Source organism: Eptatretus burgeri, chromosome 2, assembly GCF_056783735.1.
Source record: "Eptatretus burgeri isolate ZD-2024b chromosome 2, Ebu_testis_v1, whole genome shotgun sequence".
Lineage (NCBI taxonomy): Eukaryota > Metazoa > Chordata > Myxini > Myxiniformes > Myxinidae > Eptatretus > Eptatretus burgeri.
This window is the reverse complement of record NC_140962.1, coordinates 157,253,395-157,277,543: the sequence shown is the minus strand read 5'-3', so window position 1 is coordinate 157,277,543 and position 24,149 is coordinate 157,253,395. Positions and strand designations below refer to the sequence as shown.

General features: G+C 43.6%; 1 pseudogene across 1 annotated transcript in view; it reads left to right on the top strand.

Moving 5' to 3' along the window:
* The window catches only part of LOC147033681 (NACHT, LRR and PYD domains-containing protein 12-like), a 154,157-nt pseudogene that overhangs the window by 77,057 nt on the left and 52,951 nt on the right, over positions 1-24,149 (top strand). Inside the window, exon 10 of the transcript XR_015055599.1 lies at positions 11,677-11,757. The product of XR_015055599.1 is annotated as an NACHT, LRR and PYD domains-containing protein 12-like (transcript). The remainder of the gene's footprint in view (positions 1-11,676; positions 11,758-24,149) is intronic.

Sequence of the window (24,149 nt, the reverse complement as noted above, 5' to 3'; positions counted from 1 at the left end):
TGCCCGCACGTGCGTGGCCGTACATGCAAAAAAAAAAAAAAATTTCAAACCGCGTGCCAGAAACAACAACCACACAGGCCGTTCCTTCGCTCTCGCGTGCCCGTACGTGTGTGGCCATATGTGCAAAAAATAAAAACTTTCAAACAAACACAAAGGCCGTTCCTTCGCTGTTGCAAACGACGACTGGATTGGGGCATTGTGTTTATCTCTCTAAAATGTATCGAGAAAGAAAGAATACAGTAAGTCGTCACTAATCGGAAGTCCGGAAGTTAAGTCCTCACTGTCCGGAAGTTCGCATATCGCAGTTACTATTATTCACAATTTAGTTTTAATGGCCAATTATTCAATTATCGCCAACTTATTTTGCCTTTTCGCAATGTCATCGCAAGGATAAAACACAAAGAGAAGAGAAGAGAAAAAAAAAAACTTTCAAACAACCACACCTTCGCTCTCGTAATCGACGACTGGATTGGGGAATTGTGTTTATAAATGCACATAAGAAATTGAGAAATTATTAGAATAATGCAAGTTATCACTAATCGGAAGTCCTTATGTATGTTGTAACCCATAATGGGGAACGCGGCTGAGGATCTCTTCCCCATCGGCCACACCAACGCAGCAATGTTTCATGTCATTGGTTGGTAAATAAATGGCCGCAGCAACGTGTCATGTCATTGGTTAGAAAATAAATGGCCATAACTTGGGAAGCACTTGTCTGATTAATATCAAACCTTGAAAAGGCACATCCACAGGTCCCCAGCAATATACCTGGCAAGTTTCAATTTGATCGGACCAATGGTTGTCGAGAAACAGTGGTCACAGACACACAGAGATTGCTGGAATTATAGATAGATGATGGTGAACAGCTGTCTTGAAGACCTGGACTGAAGAATGAGAATGAAGAGAATGTGGAAGTTGGTTTAACAGCTGAGAAAAAAATCTCGATTTTGGCAGTTTCACTTGGTTGGGGTTGCTGGTGGATCATGTCCTGCAGGTACCTATGTGGTGGGGGGAGGGGTGGGAGGAGTACAGAGAGGGCAGAGTGTGTAAGACCAGAAAGGAGGTGAAAGAACACAGAGAGACCACCTACCTGTTGGCGATGGTGAATTGATAGATTTAAACATTCAGCTTCATCGCAAGAGATTCCAATGATCTTGAAAGCCTTGGTTTCCATGGCGTCAAGCTGAGCAAGATGTGAGGCAGGGGCACCAGCCCAGAGTGGAGAGCAGTAGTCCATAGAACTGTGGATGAAAGCCTTGTAGGTGGACAGGAGTTCAGTTGTCACAAGGAAGGACTATGCACAATGGAGGATGCCCAGTCAGCATCTGACTTTGGAGGCCAACTTTGAAATGTGGCTTGCCCAAGGAAAATCATGACTGAGAGTGAAACCCAAAAGTTTGAGTGACTGAACTTCTTTGAGAGGGTTATTGAGAAAGTTGATGGGAGAGTTTGCGGTATGTTCCATTCAGAGAGAGAGAGAGAGAGAGTGAGTGTGGGATTTCTCAGGGTTAATAGACATATTTGAAGTGTTTGACCAGTTTGTGATTTTGTCAAGGTCTGAAGAGAGGGAGGACATGGCTGCATGTCTGTCAGAAGGATGAGGGATGCCACATTAGAGAATTGAGTCATCAGCAAAGAGATTAAAGGGGATATTTCAGAGAGTCAGAGACTTCATTGATGAAGATTCGGAGTATAGCTGGGCCAGAACAATGCCTTGGGGCACTCCAGCCTTTACAGGGAGAGGAGATGAAAGGAATCCGATGAGTGCCACATTTTGGCGACAAGAGTGGAGGAAGTCAGTCATCCAAGAGTGGAGTTGGACTTAGATTCCAAGGGAAGGCAGTTTAGAGAGAAAGGCAGGATGCCAAATTGTATTGAAATCTCGAGAGATGCCCGGCGAGATGGCCCAAATCTCATGTCTGGCATTGAGGCCTTCCATCGATTGTTGGGAGAATCGAAGCAGCATGTTCAAGGTGGAGTGACCTGGTCTGAATCTGAATTGATGATCTGAGATGAGGTTGTTGGAGAAAAGGAATTAATTTATGTCAACTAGACGATGGAATCCATGATGTTGCTGATGATTGGAAATAAGCTAATTGATCTGTAAGTATGGGGTCTGCTTTTGCACTGTTTTCATATAATGCTGTGATGTTGGCTGACTTCCAATCAGATGGAAGATGATCGAAGGTAAATGATTTGGTAGAAGAGAGAAGAGAGAGGCGCGAGAAGTGCGAGAGTAGCAGAGCAGGTTTTTATGACTCATGAGCTGATGCCGTCCGGTCCAATTTACGAACCAGAGTAGAGGGTTTCCAGAAACCTTAACACCTTCTCATGTGCAAAAGCCACTGAGTCCAGAAGCAGTTGTGTTTGATTGGAAAAGGTGAGGAGAGAGAGACAGAGAGAGACAGAGACAGAGAGATAGATATATGAGGGACGCATTTTGATGCAAATACATAATTGAGGTATTCGGCCTTCTCACGAGCGGAGTCATCTTTGGTTCCATTTGAACTGAGGAAAGGGATGGAGGAGGAGCATACACCAGAGACAGACTTGACAAGGCACCAGCAGGTTTTAGAGGATGGAGTCCAGGTTGAAAGTTCATTCTTGAGGTTGGACAGATGGTGTTTTTTGGACTCTCCTGAGAGTAGAGTTGAGGTTAGATTTGCCATTCCAGAAGGAGAATGCAAGTTGTTTTAAGGCAACTGCCTCACTACATGATTCAGTGTATCAAGGGTGGGAGGATGGGTGAGATAAATGAATACGAGGTGGGATTAATCTGTGCACAAGAGTGAGCACGTTTCTGTGGAAGAATTCCCAGGTTGGATTCATATCAGGGGCTGTAGATACAGGATACCAGTCCTGAAGTGCGATAGCCGATTGCTGTCCCTGCCAGTTTGCCCGAGTGAAATGCCAGACTTGCTGGTGCTGAGGCAGTTCTCTGAAAATGGCCAGAGAGATGTTGCCCTTCAGAAGCGCATATTCATATGAGCCAATTTGGGGCAGAGGAAGAGCAAGATTCATTCGTGGGGAGGTTGCTCCTCACCAAATCCAGAAGGGAGGATTTGCCATTGATCAAAATCCCAGTTGGAAAGTTTACAAATTTAGTGAATCCCATGGAGTCACAGAAGTCCTTTGTAGAAGTTTCATGGCTGGTGAGACAGGAACCAACACCAACACCAAGCCAATTAGCATGGTGACAATTGAAATCACCACAAATGAGGAAGAAAGAGTTCAGATGAGTGGTTAAAAGTTGGTCCATGTTGTCAGAGAGAGAGAGAGAGAGATGGATGGCGTCATCACTGTTGGGAGATCGGTACAACACACAGACAAGCATAAGGTGGGAGTAGAGGGGAGGTCACAACCAGAGGTACTCCTAGTGTTTGTGAGGTGTAAGGACAATACACGGAGAGTGAGACATGGAATTATTGATTTGCAGTGCAACTCCGCCACAAAGGCTGGGTTCAGATCGGTCAAACCCGAGGAGACAATAGGCAGGGAGAGACACTAAGGAGTCAGGGACGTCATGTGGGAGGAAAGATTCTGTTAAACAGATTATTTCCGGTTTATCGGCCGCAGCCTGGATTGACAGATCTGTCAGGTTGGAGATATTGGATTTTGAGTTCCACACAGTTCGGGACATTGGGGGGGAGGAGGTGCTCACAGGACATATGGATATGAAAAGCAGTAAGGAAAGGATGTGGGGTGTGGAGAAGCTGGGAGGGTGTGGAGAAGGGACGATCCTGGGAGGGGGAGGGCAGGTGCGTAGCTGAGAAGGGAGAAGCGAGGGCGAAGCAGAGAGGTGCAGGACGAGGTGGAAGCTGAGAAGGGGCGAGAATATTTGAGAGCATATTGGGGGGATGGTACTGACATCGTCTAAGGAGAAGTTTGACACCATGACTAGCTGTTATGGGGAAATTATTGTCGTGTACACACAACCTCTTCAAAATGGAGGCCTCAGGATTCCCAGACTGGATTAGCTGCAACAGACTTTATTTGTGGAGTGGTGGTGAGAGTGTTTTTGAATGAAGGCGTGGAGGAAAATTTAGCTGCAAGTAAAAGAGGAGGCTGGATGAATGAAGCGTTTAAGAGTTACGAGGATTTTGGAAATATGCCTTAATTGTCAAGACATTTTGATGAAGAAGATGAACGAATGGGTTGTTCCTGATGGAGAAAGAGCAGAGTAAGGCATTTCAAAATACATTTTGGAAGCTTTGTGTTTTTTTTTTTGTCTTACGGAGAGCTTTCAAGGAGAAATATTTTATTTAGTGAAGATTCACTTTGGGAATATTGCAAAGGAAAGGAAGAGGATAATGAGTAACTGAGCACTGAGATTAGAGTTTGGATTTTTTTCCAATGGTGTTTATGGTTGTTAGTTTTTTTTGTTGTTTTTTTTTTTTTTTTTCCAAATGAAGGAGAGATATTTTGTTTGTATCTTTGGGGAAGGAGAGGAAATGGATTGAAGTGAGGGACCAGAAGTAACAATTCCTGGGATAAAAGTTGTGAAAACCCAAAGACCTTGAAGACCTGAAAGACCCTTAAGACCCTTTAGACCCCAAATAACTGCAAGTCCATTGCCACCCTTTGGACCTTGAAGACCCTTAAATACCCCAAAGACCCTTTAGATCCCAACGATCCTTGAAACCCCAAAGACCCGGAAGACCCTTTACACCCCAAAGACCCATAGGACCCTAAATACCTGTAAGACCCTTAAGATCCCTGAGACCCCTAAGACCCTTTCCACCCCAAAGAGACTTTGGACACAAAGACCTGTAAGACCCTTTAAGAACCCCAAGACCCCTTGATCCTTAAGACTGACCGCTTTTACCTTTAAGACCCTTTCAACACTTTAGATACCTTTGGATCCATTCACCCTTTAGACCTTTTTTACCCTTTAGGCTCATATAAGACCTTGCACTGGAGTCTTATTTGTGTAGAAAAAAAAAAAGAAGAAACTTTTGAACATAAAAAATAAACATTTTCAAGTAAAAATGGCAACTTTTTGATGCAAGCTGTTGTGTTTTCGCAGTCACGTGATACACCTGCAGATCACAGGTCAGTATGACCTGTCTTGTCGGTATAGGGATTCCACCATGTTTGCTGCAATACATGAGTCGTATGAATTCGGGTCCCGTGTGTTTGTGTGGTTTGTCCGACGAGTGCAACATTTTGGCAACTCGGATGACGGGATTAAGTTTCCCACTCCCACCAGCCTTTTTGTCAACCGCTGGTCTCGGAAGCGAGGATATAGCAGTTTTCAGGCATACCTGGTTGCAAGTTTGTGGTGAGGAGGTTGAGATCGTGGAGAGATTCACTTACCTTGGCAGTGATATTCATGTCTCTGCTGGCTGTGAGTCAGAGGTCAATAGACGTCTGGGTCGGGCCTGGGGAGTCATGGATTCACTGCATCATGAGGTGTGGCACTACCGGTACCTGTGCGGGAGGATGAAAGTCCGAGTCTTCAGGTCGCTGGTGATTCCAGTCTTGCTCTGTCAATAGACGTCTGGGTTGGGCCTGTGGAGTCATGGATTCATTTATCATGAGGTGTGGCACTACCGGTACCTGTGCGGGAGGATGAAAGTCCGAGTCTTCAGGTCGCTGGTGATTCCAGTCTTGCTCTGTCAATAGACGTCTGGGTTGGGCCTGTGGAGTCATTACATGGATTCACTGGATCATGAGGTGTGGCGCTGCCGTAACCTGTGCGGGAGGACGAAAATCTGAGAAAACCTAGTGATTCCAGTCTTGCTCTGTGGATGTGAGACTTGGACTCTGACCAAGGATCTGAGACAGAGACTTAATTCCTTTCGAACAATTTCTCTTCAGGGAACCCATGGCTATCACTGGTCGGACTTTGTGTCCAACGAGTGGTTGCTGAGAGAGACTCAATTGAGATTTGTTACCTGCATAGTCCGTGATCGTCAGCTGCGGCTGTATGGACATATGGCTCATTATCCTGATGCTGATCCTACTCACCAGATTCTCTCAGCAAGGGAGTCTCATGAGTGGAGGAGGCCAATGGGCTGACCACGTTCCTCGTGGTTGCAGCAGGTTTATCGGCATCTCGAGGAGATGGGGATGGGCCATGCATCTGCCTGGGGGATGGCCAGACGGAGGCCCCTGGAGTACCGGCGGAAAGTGGACGCAGTGACGCTCTGCTCTGGCACATGCTCCCATACCTGACTTGACCTGGTTGCAAGTGTCCTCATGAAAAGAGAGTGACTACCACTCGTGGAAGAGCCATTCTCATCCATTGCCTGGGACAAGAGGGACAATGGATAATTGCAACGCCGGATCATCCTGATAAATGATGCTACTGATATTGCAATTGAGGCATATTTTTGACCGAAACAAAATGCCATGATGGAAAGGGATTCTGTCAGCATTGGCAGACACCAAGGGAGACAACTCATGAGTACATCGTGGCCTTACATGAACTTGTAGCTACGGTAAATTTTGGAGCTCTCACAAACGAATTCATTCCAGATCAGTTAATAGAAAAAGCATCCATTCCCAGAGTATGTGAGTGTCTTTTAATGGAACCAGACACACTGACAAGAGAGAGCTTGTAGATTAGACACTCAGATCGAGTAAGCGATTAATGAGTGAGCAAGCACTAGTTATTAAAAACAAGAGCAAGAATTGTTTTGCAATACACGTCCACTCCCGGTTTAACGCATGCTTGTGCTGATAGTGGAACCAAAATTAAGAAGAGGAAAATCTTATAATCCATTGAGTTTGGGTCTCTTCGGCAAAATAAAAGGAAAAGCAATTTTCATTCACTGATGTATTTTGGAGATGAGAAACCAATAAGACAACTATAATAGCAAACCGGAGATAAAAATGAGTCTGCTTTCACGATTGAGCGGATACCGGAAACAAAATGAAGAATAATAAACTCTCCAATCCACCGTGTTTCGTTTGTTTTGAGGCTTTGCCGATTTCATTTAATAACTAGATGTTATTCATAAAATACTGTAGTGTCAATGGCTCAACTAATGTCCAGCTCATGGCGGCAGGAGGTTAAAATCCCACGATGTCCGAGTGGCTTAACTCCTGAGGAGACATTCCAAATTAATGGTGGACAGTGTGTGTGTGTGGGTCATGAGGAGAGACAAGACAAGTTTAGCTGTTGTAAAACCAATAGATGTATTCCCAAACCACAAACAATAACTCAGGGATGATTGACTGGCGGAGGGATATGACGTGGGATGTGGTGGGGAAGAAAAGGGAAGAAAAGGGGACATGAAACCGATAATAAATAATTATGTACAATTAGGCAAAAGAAATCTAAAGAAACTAAGGTGCCTCACTCGGGACTCAGTGACAGACAGGAAAGGGAGAAACAAACTGGGGGATTTAGCTCTGGGGCAACAGGGGTGAGCAGATGATGAGGAACAGAACAATGAGGCGAGCAGACGAAGAGACAAAACAGGGCAAGAATGGAACGACAAATTAGGCAGTGGCAGGTAGGCAGGATGAACACAGGCAGGTCGGCAGGATGAACATCGGAAGGCAGGATGACCGACTCAGCTCAAGCTCTTCTCTTTTTACTCAGAACTCACACATCGATGGTTCTCCTCAGGCTTCTGCCTTTTCCTTTGTCATCTTCCCCTCAGACTCCCAACTTGCCTTTTCGACCCTTGATGACTCAATTCCCTGGGCAATGCTCTTCTCCTGTTCGGCTACAACCCTGACCCCCTTCGCTCTGGCGGCCTTCCAAGCTCACCCCTCCTCTTTCATGCTGAGTCCCCCTGACGCTAGGCTGTCAAGGTTTACAAAGAGGCTTTTCTCTCAATTTCCTTAATCATAATCCCTGACTAACTATAGCCAAGCACCACCCCTGCATGATGCACATGCAAACAAGACAATTCTTAAGCTGACATTTCCCTGCTTTCACATCGAGGTGGCTCTCTACTCGCATATAGACCATGCGACATCATACATTACTATCTGTTATATGGTAATATTTAACCCTCCTTCATATGTAACAATGCTTACCCCACACAGTCCTGAGAAGGACTTGGTGTGAGCCAACTCTTCTGGTGGCAAATTTGTAACGAATTAAATTCAAATCAAATGGAAGACCAAATATAATAGTCACTGTATTGGAGTCATCAGAAGAAACCCAAACAAGCAAAAAGCAAAGATGAAGTCATCAAGAGGAACCTGGATAGGACTCAGCTTTCAACTGCTACTTCTCTACCCTCAAACCCATCCAGGCACAGCAAAGTGAGCCTTATTCAAAAAATAGCAATATAAGAGAATGCAGATTAAAAAAAAAATAATAATTCTGGGTGCCAGACCATGTGTCCGATCAGGTTGAAATTTAAAACATATTATATTCCCCATCATGATCAGATCATAATTTTGAAGTTTCATGTCAATTGATACAGCAGTTCAAGAGAAATAATTTTAAATATATTTTCCTTCAATCCAATATGGCTGCCAAACCATGTGACCTATCAATTATTCATAAACATGTGCCAAGTTTCAATTATTTTCATGGAGCAGTTTCGGAAATCCAGATGTCCAATGTTTCTCCTTTTTCCCAACATGGCTGCCACACCACATGACCTATGACATGATAATTATCATTACAACATTCTGCATGAGTTGTCACATCTATGGTGAAACATTCATGTCGATCTGATAGGTGGTTGCAGAGAAAAGGGAATAACAAAATGCACACGCACATATGTAGGCACGTATGGAACCAATCGCTAACGCCCGCTTTTTGCTTCGCGAGCGCGGGCTAATAACCAGATGTACATACATGAGGCAAAAACATGCGTATGGCTTGCATGCATATTTAATACATCGTGATGATATACGTGGAATAATTCCAATTTCACGGGGCCATGGACAAACACCCAGGCCTAAACCCTGAGGACTGTCAAACTGTGCTGTTTCATGGAATGGTGCCACGTGATTTTATAGGGGTGGAGTCAGGCCAGATGTTCAGCCAATGGGTGTAAAGCAGTGGGGAGGAATCAGAGAAGCTGAACACTGACCAATGTTTAATATGAGATTTTCTAAGTTTAAAAACAGGCAAAACTCTGTGAAAAATTAACGAACACCCTGAGACTCAAACTTTTTCTGGAACCTATCATAAGCCATGTAACAAGTTTCATTTGAATATATTGCTACGGCTGTGGAAATTCGCAATACACCATAAAGGGTCCTTAGATCAGATATGACGCTAAGTGTATGTTCAGATAGTTCCCCACCGTTGTTTAAAGGGATTTCGTGTGATTCACCGGGCTGTGGCGCTTTGAGATATCCGTTTTTCTGTTCTATCCTTATTTGGACCGTCCGAAGACTTCAAACGAAGCCCCCATGAAAGGCCTACAATGGCGCGTGAGTTTTCCCGCCTTTTTTGTGGTGCCGGGGCTGACGGGAGAGGCTGCGAGAGCTCGCTGGCGATTGATGGATACGGGGTGTGAGGCGGCCATGAGGAGGAAACGCCCCTTTTCGAGGAGCTTCTTGAAAGGGCTAGAGGAGAGGCGGAGCCAAAAAGGGGGTGGAGCGAAGGGGCGGAGCCCCACGCTATATAGGGTGGACCGCGTGCGGGCTCGCTCTCTTGGTGGACGTCGTGTTTGAGCTCTCCTCGCTCCTGCCTGGATCATCGCGTTGGATTCTTCCTCTCTCCTGCCTGGATCATCGCGTTGGATTCTTCCTCTCTCCTGCCTGGATCATCGCGTTGGATTCTTCCTGTCTCCTGCTTGGGACGTCGTGTTTGGACTCGTCGGGCTCTGGATCGTTGAAGGCTCGTCTCTCCCTCTGGGCGCCAAGTCGTGAGGGTTGCGAGCAGTGGTCCCGGGTCGAGGCGCGCACGAGAGGAGAGTGCCGGAGAGGGCTCGCCGACCGTCGCCCCTCGAGGGGGCAGGTAACCATCACGGTCTCGCGGGCCTATTCGGTCACCCACGGCCCACGACCATAAAGGTTTACAAACCCCGTCTACCCCCTTGCCTATGAGGGGGTCTTTCCTTTTGTTTTGTATGACTGCTGTGGCGCTGTGTCCCTATAAGTTAGACCTGTGTAAGTGACTGTACATTGCTCGTAGTCGGTGGTATTGCTTTTGCTTCTATGTGCTTGTATATTGCATGATTCCTTGCTTGTGTTGTGTGTGCAATATGTGTTTTGTAATAAATGTCCTTGTGTGAAATGTATCCCGTTCGTCGTCTCTTTCCCCATTGAAAGTGCCATCTTGAATCGCGAAATAAATTAGTAGTGGGTTTTGAACACCCAGGTAAAGAAGATAATCTGATCCGTCGAGGTCGGCGATAACACCGCTCGTTTATCACTGTAGCACGGAACGGACCGCTTAAGCGGTTCGTGTCCTCGGCCGACCTGCCGCGAGGTACTATCGCCCGGTCGACTACTCGCACAGTTACTTAGGTAGGTCGAATTTGGCGAGCAACCCTATCCTGCGTGGGTGGGCAATTGGCACGATCGTGGTGAGGTTAAACCCCCACCCGTGACTGGCTCCTGGCGGTAGTTCCAGGAAGGTCACGACTGAATTGTCCGTTCCGGTGGACGACGCGGTCGCGATTCGAGTTACGCGGCCGATCACACGCCGGGCAGGCCAGAATTCGTAACAATATTAAAGAGTATGGAAAAAAAAAGTCGAAAACCACAGATGGGATGCAGAGGTCAGGTCAGGCATGTGAGCATTCACCTAAGCAGCACGTCGCTGTGTCCATTTTCCACCGGTACTCCAGGGGCCTTCAGCTGGCCATCCCCCAGGGAATGCCTGGCCGATCCCCATCTCCTTGAGATGCTGATCAACCTGCTGCCACCATGAGGCACGTGGTCGGCCCATTGGCCTCCAATCGTGAGGCTCCCTTGCTGAGAGAATCTGGTGAGCAGGATCAGTGTCAGGAAAACGAGCCACATGTCCATCTAGCCGCAGCTGATGCTCACGGAATAGGCAGGTAACAAATCTCATTTCTAGCTCTCAGCAACCACTCATTGGAAAAGAAGTCTCTGTTCCCCACTGTTTTGTTCCCCCCCTCTCCCACCCTTCTTGTCTCATGCCCCACTTGCTGTGTGTTGTGTGTTCGCTCTCATAAGAGCCTCGACAATGTATGCAAACAAAAAAGACGAAGCACTCGTTTTGATTTTGTCTGCATTGCGTGAATCTTTAATCAGGTGGATTCCCTAAGTCCAAGCACTTGGCCAATGTCTACTGCTCGGTCACCTTTCGTATATTCCCTCGATCACTTTTAACTTCACCTTTAATGATATCACTTTCTATTGTTTCTTCGGCACAGAAGTACCAGTATCGCTTTTTCATCCCTTATCAGTCATTGTGTCAAAGGATGCATAATATAAGATATTACGCGATAAGTTCCATGAAGGTTTCGATGCACGCACACACTTAGATGGCTGACAAAGAACTGGAGGCTGAGGGTTGCTGCGTATTTGATATTGGTCTGCAAACGCACCGTAACACACGCATGTTAAAGAAAATTTCCACGCTGTATGAAAAAATGTTCCGAAGTTCATTAGCCGCTTAATAATGAAATTGTGGTGGGTGAAACACTGTTGTGCGAGGAATTGCTGTATTTTATTATTTCTAAACCTGGAACCCAGGAACCTTCCAACATAACTAATTTATCTGCAACTTTCAATGAATGTTCGTTGTTTCACTTCTTTTTTGTTTTTATTTCTTCACAGTTTGAGATCCTGCCAACTGAGCACCAAGTCTGGGCCTGTCCTAAGAGACATGAATAACATCATCAACTTGGAGGATCTTAAGTGAGTCCAGAACTGTTTTTGAGGTTTTTGTTCTTCTTTTTTTGAGGTTTTGTCCTCTTTACCTCTGCCACCGAAGGTGAAGGAGGTTATGTTTTCACGCCTTTCTGTCTGTTTGTTCGTTGCAAAATCGAAGATTTTTCAAGTGTATTGGTTCGTCGATTTTGTTATTCTGTCTGTTTGTTTGTTTGTGTGTCGATCGCTGACAGGTCACAATTTTAAACCGATCTTCACGAAACTTTACGACATGGTGGAGTTTGTAATAAGGAAGAAGCCTTTTGTTTTTGAGGTCAAAAGGTCAACATTGGTCAAAGGTCAACAACTTCGGTGAGATTTCTAAATTCCTCAATTTTCATCCGATTGACATGTGATTTGAAGAGGATTTATATTTTATGTTAATGAATTCAACCAGCCAATTATTTTTGACGTCGACATCAACCAAATGGTCAACATAGGCCCAAGGTCAACAACTAAGGTGGTATTTCTACAATCCTCACTTTTCATCCCATTGACTTGAAATTTGAAGAGGATATATATTTCAGATCACTGAATTAAACCACCAATTATTTTGGAGGTCCACTTTGGCCAAAATTTCAACAAAGGCCAAATTTCTACAATTGTCAATTTTCATCCGATTCTCTTGATATTTGAAGAGGAGTTGCATATTTGGTCATTGAATTCAACCACGACTTATTTTTTATGTCAAATTTGTTTCATGGATTTTGCAAGTAACGTACTTTGCACGACGACTTCTTCTTGTTTGACCGTTTGTCGCCTACAGACCACAATTTTAAACCGATCTTCATAAAACTCTACCACCAGGTAAAATTTGTCCAACGAAAGAAGCCTATTGCTTTGACATCAAAAGGTGAAAAGGTCAATACAGGCCAAAGGTCAACAACTTTGGTGGGATTTCTAAAATCCTCAATTTTCATCCGATTGACTTGAAATTTGAAGAGGCTTTATATTTCAGGTCAATGAATTCAACCACCAATATTTTGGAAGGCCACAACGGCCAAAAGGTCAACATCAGCCAATTTTCTAAAATTATCAATTTTCATCTGATTCACTTGAAGTTTTAAGAGGAGTTGCATATTTGGTCATTGAATTCAACCACCAATTATTTTTGAGGTCAAATTTGTTTTGTGGATTTTGCAAGTATCATGCTCTGCACAACATCTTTTTGTTTTGCTTGTTAATTGCTGGAATCCTTCGGATTTCGGCAATTATGTTGTTTGGTTATGTGTGTCATTCTGCGTGTCTGTGTCTGTCTGTTTGTTTGCGTGTTTGTTTACCCTGTAGCAGCCACACCGTTGCAGCGATCATGACCAAACTGGGTAGAGACGTCGGACATGATCCAACTTAGACACTTGTCGTTTTTGGTGAATCTAGGTCAAAGGTCAAGGTCAAGGTCACCGAAAAACCGAAGTTCTTATTTTCGCAATAACGTCCGATAAAATGGTCGTATCGACTTCAAACCAAATTCAAAATGTAAAACTTCCAATACTGCATCCAACCATGTCTCATTGGGGTGTCACACCAACACCCTTCTTCGCGGTCAGGGTCGAATGTCAGGGGGGTCGGGTCAACAATTCCAAATTGCGATAAAAACATCATTTCGATCACGATTGACTTCCAATTTGGCATGTGATATCTTGGTATGAGTGTCCTATTATATGCCAAAAATGATGAAATTTGATTCAGACACTTCCAGTTGCCATGGCAATAAATTTCCCTAATGATAAACAAATGCAAATTTTCAGATTTTAAAAAAGTTTGACAGTCTCCACAATTGTGCAGATTTGTTCACCAGTTTTGCACCCATATAGGCAATGGCACTGGCTACTGATGTGTTAAGTTTGGAATTGAATAGTTAATTTATTGTTGGTTATAAACTCAAATTTCACTTGATATTATAAATGAAAGATGTAAAATGAATGATGCAACAAATGACAAAGTAGTATGTTATTATTATTATACCAGCGATATGAATATGATGTAATTGAATGTATTGAAACTGTTTCCACGAGGCTCTTTGAATATTTTGATGTATTACATTGTACACAATATTAATATAATGTACCATATTAAGTTAGGCCATGGGCCAGATATGGTCCACGTGCACCCCCCCCCCACCCCCCACAACCCTTCGACCTCATATTTTTCTGAAGCCTTCGGGTCCCCTGAGCATAATTCCAATTGGTAACAGTCAATAAACTGGGACTCACTATCCATTTCCAACCATATCTGACGGTCCCCTCAAAATGTCAACTTTTCCTCAGTTTTGCACATAAAAAATCCCCTGACTGATAAGGTCTCTGCAGTTGCCCAATAAGCATTAATATTAACAAATTATATATCAAATGAAAGATTATCACATGCAGATTTTCAAAATAGAGTCATCTTTCCAATTTAATAGCATTATGTTTGTCCCAAGTAGTGATGAAGAGGAGTACCTCACCTTTCCTTTTGACAACTCAGATTCAACTCAGATATCTGAAATAATAACGTATATTCATGCTTATTTTACCTGACCCAAACAAATAAATATTTCTATGATATCACTAATTTTACTACCTTTCTATCCATATCAAAATTGTCCCACACCAACTAAAGATGTACCAGGTATTACTTCTTAAACATAAGTACATCACTGTTGCAACACCCAACATGTAGTCACCAGTAAGACGTAAGACTGAGAAAATATTCCTTACTTCACATAAAGAATATAAATTCTAAGTTTATTTTAGAAAAACAATTGAAACTTATTTTGCCATGTCCACAAAATGTCATTGTGCATGGATTACACATAATATTCATTGTCGTTGTCATCATCACTCTGCAATGCCTGCCCTATATCATCAAATGCATCCATATCTGAATCCTGATCAGAGTCAGTGTCGTCAGGTGTGACTTCAGCAATGTCAGGCAGTTGCCGTGGGAGGACATCTCCTTCATACCATAGAGGATCAAGGTTACCATCCTTTTCCTCCCAACCATGTCCCTGACTAGCCTTCGGAATCTGTGGTTGTAGAATATGCGCGGTCTTCCAAATCCGTATTTGATGGTTTACTCTCCGAATGTGCTGGGTAAGAGCTCGCTTACAAGGTGGTAAGTTATCCATGTCCACATTCCCTGAAGGCACAAGACGACTTTGCCTGGCACAGAGCTCGTTTATACGAATGAGTCGCAGATCATCAGCGCTTTTATCTTTGAGGTATTCCTCTATAAGCAATCTTTCAAGACATTGCAACATTATCTGGTGACAATGTAGGGCTCTGTCGTCGTGCTTGCCGGACATCACACCACCCAAAGATTCTCCATTGATTAGTCCTGCTTCTCGGAGAACATCTGCTAACCCAGACCCAGCCATCTTTTTGGCAATCATCTTCATATAAGCGCATACCAGGTGGAATGTGCCAATTAGAATTATGTGGCTCTCATACTTGTCTGCTGAGTTCCATACTAATGGGTAGGCCTTCATGCAAAGTCCCAAGTCAAATGTAGTAATGACATAAGGCTGTCCAACTTCTCTGGTGGCCTCTTCAGCAGCACGCAACCATTCTTGTACAGTTTCGTACTCCGTTATGGGATGGTTAATGACTGGATAATAATCTATTGTTGTCAGCTTTGTAGGAGTCTCGCCTGTCTCTGAGATGAAACCTGACCAGCCAGGAACCTATGGTTTGTTCTTTGTCAACATCCTAATGATCATCCAAAGCATTTTCACTTTAGTTGAGTGCTCCATTGCTTCTCCAGAACCTGGATAAAGTATCTGATTAACTTTCAGCTTGGGACTTTGTCTTTTGGTGATATAGCAGTCAGGAAGTATAACTGTGTCTGTCAGATGTAGAGACCACCTTTTACCCTTCTCTTGAGAAGGCATCTCTGGGCAGTTTTCAACATCATCGCCATCAACTTCTTGAAGCATGTTTCCGTGGGCAGTATGGACTGACCCTTTACCTGTGAGATCATTTATTAGTAAATCAAAGTTGTCAAATTCCGAGTGGAATACAGCGAGCCCAGATGGTGACCTGATGATCTGACTGGATAGCTGTGTTGATGACTGCATCACTGCCTCTGCTAGTGCTGTCTCCAGTTCCAGCGTAAATGAATAACTCTCACAATGGCCCAACCTGTTCAAAAAAGTCACGAGCTTCTCATTCCTGTAAAGATGTCATAGAGAAACACGCACAAGGATATGTTTTGAGAGTTTCCAAGATCCATTGGTAGCAGCACGACAAATGTCTTGCCCTATGGATTGAACAAGTCTCTGGATTCGAGGGGTAGTGGGTGTTGCCTTTCCAGTAAAAATGTAGCACAGGAGCTGTTGGAGAACATCTGGGATGACATCTTCCAGTGCCATTAGATCAGAGGGACTTGGTGGCCATTTAGGATCTAGTGCCTTTGAGAAACCATCTAAAATGGACTGTTGTAATTATGTACCTGTGGTCTCAATCATATCCATTGATGCCAACTCGAAGGCATGCTTCACTGCTGTATGGGTATCGATATCTGAGCTGAACAAAATGTATGATTGGAACTTTCCCATGTCACAGAATGATAGCTTGTCTTTAAATGGTTCATGACTTTCAAGTTTGTGTTTAAGCTTGTGGCATCATATAGTCTGGATTACGGTGTCATCATCTAGGATGATGATCATCAACATCTAGGATGTCAATGTATATTTTTCTCAAATCAGACAGCTACAATTTTTTCAGATTTTGTAATGCTGTTATGGATTCGGCAGTGGCGGAATTCGCACCCTACTCTTGACAACCAAATGTTGACGATTCAGCGTCACTTAACAGCACCGCCGTCTCCGGGGTTATAACGCCGGCTGGCTCGGCACAGGTCTCGGGATACGCGCCTCAGATCACGATACCAAAATACACCTGTGCCTTGCCAGTTGAGGAAATAGACCCCGGTTACAGACTGGGTTTGTCAGAGACCGAGTCCGTATCCGTCTGCAAGTCCGTAACCATTTTGGTTTTAAATACAAATTGAGCGAATTGTTCCTCAGCATGGCACGAATAAACTCAAAGCGGCAACTTTCATATGAATCAGACAGATTTATTGGGGACACACCAGGGAACACGACACAAGCAAAACATTCATGAACATTATAATTAATCTATAACCCGCTCTTAACTCGGGAGCTATGGATTACAGGTTTCGAAGGGAACCCTAGCAAGATAAACCTTAGACAACATATAGACAACATGCAGACAACACACAGAGTACTTGGTGATGCCTCATGGATGAGGGGAAAGTGTCAACGGCACGAATGCGGCTCGTGACAAGACGATATCAATGGATTCGAGCACCCAGCTCGAGCTTGCAGCGTGGCAAAATGGCGCTCGTACTCCTTCTCCCGGCACCTCTTGTGCACCAGCGTCAGCGCATTCAGCCCTCGTAAGGTCGACGGCACAAGAGCGGAAGATCCACGGTATGCTCCAACTGGCTTTTCACAAGGTTCAGCATACAAATACAGGCCTGGCCTGCTCACCAGATTAGGCCAAATCGGGGTGTTGGGCTCCGCAGGCGGATCGACGGGATTACAAGACGTGTCGAGCCGTGCAGTGAGTAGGGACAGTCAGAGGCTCCGTCACTGGCCTCCGGATGAACCTGTCGATGACCTCCTCATAAAAGTCGATCACCGACTCCCCTCATGCAGTTCCTCCTGCCTTCCTGGGGCTCGCTCTTCTTACCAAAGCCGATCACAAAAACCCTCATGCAGTTCCTCTTACTGCCGATCGCCCGACTTCCCTCATGCAGTTCCTCTTACTGCCGATCGCCCGACTCGACGCTCAGGCAGTTTCACACTTGTACAGCAGATCGTGGCTCCACACTCAGGCAGTTCCACCCTTTCCTTTTTGGGGCGCGCACCTTTGGACACTCCCCCGCGGACCCGTGATTGGTCCATCGCTTGAGATTGCAGCTGCCCTCCGCCAATTGGCTGCCGACACGTCTCGCCGACTGACACTCTCAGAGCGCTGAGCGGGGCTAGTTCGGAGAGGAGAAGGAAAAATAAGCAAGGCGCCTCCCGGTCCACCACCACTGTATGAACACTGGACAGCTGGCTACACCTCCCGACACACATGTAACATCCAATTACCGAACAACCTGTCTAAACATGCATTTAAGGGGGAATCTGGGCTAATCCTTTATTTTATAACACACTAAGGGCCATTTCCGCAACAATACATCCTTCTGTACAATCTTACATACAGCTTCAAATGCCTTCTTATGAGCTGCTTCTAAATTTATGTGATAAATTTTTGCTTCTTGATTTGTACTTTGCCATTTCTCTGCTTTCTGCATGTATTGCATGCAACAGTTCTTGTGGTATTTCGCTTCACAAGCAAAGAGATCATGCCCCCTGATTCTTGTTAGAAGTTTATATTCAGTTTTCTTCTCTGCCATCTCAAGCACTGACTTCTATCCATCATATTCAAACTGGCTGAGGCCCTGGCTAGTCCAGCGACCTTTAACTTTAATCTTTTTCCGATTCTCTGAACCACATAAAATACAGTCAGGGTTGAATATTATCTTGTCACTTGAACTTCTGCGGCTCATGCGCTGTTGTGTAACATTTGTGGTCTGTGATGAACTTGCAGTGCGTTTAAGCCTGTCAAGGTTCATTGTGAAACGTTTTTACACTGCCCGTGAAAGCCATGATGCTCTCCTATCACATCAGGGATCAGGTCACATGCTTCCTTCATCATGTGGCAAGATGATGGAGGTTGTGCCAGTCGCATTTGTTTCACCTCCTGCAGTTTGGCCAGTTTCTTTTCTCCATCCTTATCTTCTGACAGCAAGTGCAATTCACCATATTTCAAACCCTTGATATGAACTATGCACACAGGAACTACAGGAGGTTCGCTACTTGTATGTTTTCGTTTTGCTGGTGGCTCTTCCATCATGTCACTTCAATCAGAACACGTCACCTGGAAATAAATATTGATACGTAAATGCATGTAGCATAGATCTTATCAGTCAGGGGGTTTTTCATGTGTGAAACTGATGAAAAGTTAACATTTTGAGGGTACCGTCAGATATGGTTGCAAAATTGATAGTGAGTCCCAGTTGAATTCATGCTCAGGGGACCCTAAGGCTTCAGAAAAATATGGGGTTGAAGGGTTGTGGGGGGGGGTGCATGTGGGCCATATCTGGCCCATGGCCTAAGTGTTTTATTTCTTTCATTTTGATTTCCATAGCAGCCATAGCGATTGCACCCTTGTCAAGGTATAACAAAACCAAACTCAACAACAAAGATCTACACTGGGTAATAGTAATGCTGAGGGGCATATGACTGCCATGCCAGAGGCTTTTGATGAATAAGTGTAGAACTCATGTTAAGAGAGATTTCAAACAGTATATATTGAGATTTGCTATCGACATTAAGGTACCCTTGTCAAGGTATACCAAACCATAAACATGAGGCTGCATGTGTCTGTGTTTAAATATGCTTCACTCAATAACAAAGATCTACACTTGGTAATGGTAATGCTTACGGGCATATCACTGCCACGCCAGAGGCTTTCGATGAATTGATGAATTAGTGCAGACCTAATGGTAAGAGAGATTTCAAACAGTATATATTGAGATTTGCCATCGACATTCAAGTACAGGCCAATATGGCCGAAAATTTTCCACAATACTAATAACACATAATAAATAATTATTTGGAATATAAAGGTAACATCAACACGAACATTTAAAATGACAATTTTATGACAAAATATAGGATCCCTGTGTCGTAAGAGGCGACCAGGGTTGCGTCAGGAAGGGCATCCGGCGTAAAACATGTGCCAAATCACTATGCGGATCTTACGGATGATCCGCTGTGGCGACCCTTAATGGGAACAGCCGAAAGAAGAAGATTTTATGACAAAATATAATACAAGGCAAATCTGGTGACCTTGAAAGATCAAACTCCAAGTTTTTGTTTTTTCAGAGATCTTGGAGAGATGACAAAGTTATTCCAGCAATTCCTTGCTCAACAAGCAATTTCATTTGTTACTTGGCGAAATCTTCGATTTTGTCAAGTATGTTGGTCTGCTCCGTTTGTTGGTTTGTTTATTTGTCCAGTCGTCTGCAGTCCAAACGGCTGGACCAGTCGTTCTTAATTTTTTACACCTGATAGACAATCCATCTGAGACGCTCCGTGCCCAAACTGCGTCTTAATTGGACTAAACGTCACGACGTGACGTCACACAACGTGAAAAAACATTTTTGAACATAATTCAGTAACCGGAAGTCATAGCGACTTCCGATTTACGCCAAAACAAACCTCAATGGAATATCTAAATGTTTTAAGATGCATGTTAGTACAAATTATGCACAGTTTTCGCAAGCGAATGACGTCAAAGTTTTTAGCTATTGGCGTGATTTAAAAAAATTTATATTCATTCTGCAGGTCACAATTCTTAACCGATTTGGATGAAATTTTAACAGCTGATAGAAATCCACAGTGCAAAAAGATATGTGACTTTTGGTGATGTTCAATATCAAGATCTGGATTCTCCATCACTTTATATTATCGCCCATTATAAACCAATGGGGAATTTTGTGAATTACACATGGCTATTTCTCAAACAGTTTTGCACTTATTATATTGAAACTTATACTGTCTATTTATGCATTTAATATTAACATGTGTACAAAGTTTGTTCGAAATTGACCCAAGGTCAAGGTCAGGGTCACCCAAAACATGAAAAACACACATATAAAATACATATTTTTGTTTTACAACATATTTCAAACCTGATAACGGGATCGTAAAGCTGGTTGAAAAGCGATGTTCTTAGGTATTTTCAAATATTTTCTACGATCAGAATGAAGGCAACAAGCGCCGATGATAAGTTGTTGAATGTCACATGGTGGCTTTAAATGAGTTGTGAAAATTTTCAATCTGCTGCCGTTACCATGACAACGCGCGCCTGATAATTGTTATTTGTGACGTCGCGTCATTTTATTAATGTACGAACAAATAAACACCACACATTCCATGACATTACAGCTTGGACCACCACACGGAAAGGTCAACTAATTCGCCAAGTGTCGTGCTAAGGCCAAAGTCACATTTGCTCTACGGCGAGGATATGGTGGCCATACGCCCTTTGAATTGACAGAAACATGCGGCGGCCGCAGAGTTTCTGCGGTGGCCTCAGGGTGGCCCTATGCCGTTTGGCTATATTTTACAGGTCGTAAGGTCGCCATGGAATTATAACGCGGAGTTATAACTTTTTTATTTCTACGTTTGCCGTAGCAATTTGACAAGCCGAAAAAAAAGAACTGGTAAAGAAAATTTAAAAAATTAACGCATTCGTTACCGTCCATCTGGCCGCACATTTGGCTTAGGGCCCCCCTGCGGTCGCCTTGCGGGCAGCTTGCGTCTGCCTTGAAAATTCTATGGTCGCCGCAGGAACGCCCTAAGGTCACCGTGCGACATCAAATCAAAGACTGTACGGCACCCCCACGTTTTCAGTCTCCACAATTTGTAAATACGCCGTGCGGCTCCCCGAAAAATAAATACATATGTGACTGCTACATTGTATGACAGTGGAAATACTGCGGCCGCCGTATAATTGCAAGTGGTCGTAGATTTTGGAGACCCCACGGCTGCCGTGGCAAATGTGACTAAGGTCTAAGCACGATTTTTCGTTTGTTTGTCTGCACAGAAGTTTAATGTTTTTTCCATAACTGCTTGTCAGACTGGGATGAAATTTTCACCATCGGTGTGACAACTCGTGTGGAATGTTTTAGGCATGACTAGCAGGGTACCCATCACTGACGCGTTCAACAACGTCTCACTTTAAATGAGTGTGTATTGGTGGAAATGGGAAATCAGTGTAAATATTCAGTGTGCAGATATCACAGTAGGTGGAGTTCGCAACCTTGGCCAACCTAATTACATAATAGCACACACTATGTTGGCTACATTTACCTTCCCAAAATCATGGCAGCATCAATAACTCCACAATCCATCACATATTTTTATTTCCTGACCAACATTAATTTAATGAAAGATTCTGTCCTCAATTGTCCACTGTAAACCAACCTACTTGTAGCATTCAAATAAAACATCCCATTTTTTTAAACTACCAATCGCATATGTATTATGTAGACATTACAAATTTACTTTATTTAATTGGGCTTTTTAAACCAGTGTCGCAGCATCATCATCAATCTCAGTGTTACCAAGGTGACCACGTAACGTTTGACTCGTGGCTATTAAATCACCCTGTTACTTTATAAACGATATCAGTTGCACGACATTTCTTCGGAGTTTAAAGAAAAATCCTAATAGACTAAAAACTCACTCACGACTTCTTGTCCACAGTGGGAATCCTGAATTGAAGGTCAATTCTGCCTTCAAGCTTTTTCTGAGATTAAAACGAAATGTCAATGCATGTTGCATTTTATTTCATTTCATAACCCAGGAATGTGCGATTCGTATATGCCATTTATCTTCTATATGTTACCTCTCACCCCTATTTACTCTGTTTACCAGCCCTATCATCCTTGCATTATGAAACATTCTCTTGTTCTTAAAGCTCTACTCATAGCTGGAAACAATCTTTCCTTTCCATGAGTGCTGTTTTATTACAAGGGCTTGCATTCGAGAGTTTTCCACAATCCCCTGTGAGCACACAGAACAAACCACTCCTTCTCTACCTGCAGGGAGTACCAACGTGCTAATCCACCAGTGCACTAATTACTCGCACTGACTGCACGGATTTGCACAGATTCACATTTACCAGAACCTCGAAGATCTAACCAGCCGACACCATATTCACATTATTATTGATTTTTTTTCCCCCCTTTTGACGGCTGAGAAATTATCTTCCCATGTCAGCCTTGCATGCACTCAAGGCCAAACAAGGTCAAATAATATCTCCAGCTTCAACACTTTATATCTTTGAACCTTATTTATTCATTTTAATTCCACAACCCTCAGGGCATTTCCCTGTCTCACGTCTCGTACTGAGGCAAATTTGACACGGAACCCTTCCAATTTGGATTTTCTCCCCCTTTTCCTGCTTTCTGAATCCCACATCATAAATACTTTCCAATTCACCTCATTTACCATTCTCCTCTTTTATCAACATCACATATTGATTCTGCTCCATATTTTTCAAACGTATACCGAATTGGTGTACCTTTCTCAGGTGCGTGCCTGGTGTTGCCTTAATGGTTTGTGTGATGGGCTTTGAATCCAAGGGTCCTGAATTCAAATCCTGCTCAGCTGTTGAATTAATAGCAGGTGGGGTTAACTCGACCTGTCTTCCTTCCAAGGTCGGCGAAATGAGTGCCAGCACGCTGGTATACTGTGCCGGAGTGGCAACTCGTCAATGATTGTGCCCAATAACCAAGGAGACTGCTTCAGCAGCACCAATGCTCAGCACAGAGTATGGTCCCAATATCCTCCTCCTCAGGTACCATTTTATGAGTTACTTTCCCAAGGCGATTCCCCATCTTCACAAACTTAGTGAGAGGGAAAAAACAAAACAAAAACTGAGTCCACTTTGCAATGCACATACAACTTATGCAGATACAAATACAGACAGGATACAACTAATTATACAAGAGCTCTTAGACAAACAATACACAAATTTTCATCTGTTCAAACCTCAATCCCAAGCTGGAAGCACAATTATAACCCCAAAAAACTATTTCTCAATTTCCAACCTCTGTTGGACAATGCTGTATACTCACCTCTGTGAAACACCCTATTCTCACCTCTCACTATTGAAACACCCTATCTCAACTTCCAACTTCTATTGTACAACGCTCCATTCAAGTCTGCATCGAAAATGCCAATCTAGATTCCAAGTATCCAGGCAAACACCGAAAGTGCCAGCGTAGCCATCAAAAAAATGGATCCTTTTGCCTGATCAGGACTTTTCGGGACTCCAACAATACCTTTTAATTCCACACTTGTACCCTTGAACATAAAACTCAAATATATCGAACATAAATTCTTGTTTGAAGCATGTTAACCTTTCCAAACAAAGAACAAGGCACACAGAAAGCTGGCAGCACACACTCACCCACAAATATCACCATCTCTCACCTTTTCTGATCTGTGAGCTCGTACCAACCATGAGCCCGCTCTGAACCACCAATCCTCCAGGATTTAATGCTCCTGCCTGGCTCGCCGATGGAAGAAGAATTTTCGAAGTCATCTGTACAATTAGAACATTGATTCAACAAATAAACACTTTAATATGCGCATCGGAGATACTGGACATACAAGACTCGTTCCAGATCTCTCAAATACATTGAGAATCCTAAGTTTTTATTTCGTGTTCAGTGAGACACAACTCTTTATCATTTTAAATGCTAATGTCACAGTTTGTCAGGTTAATGTATCTCCAGTTGGAAAT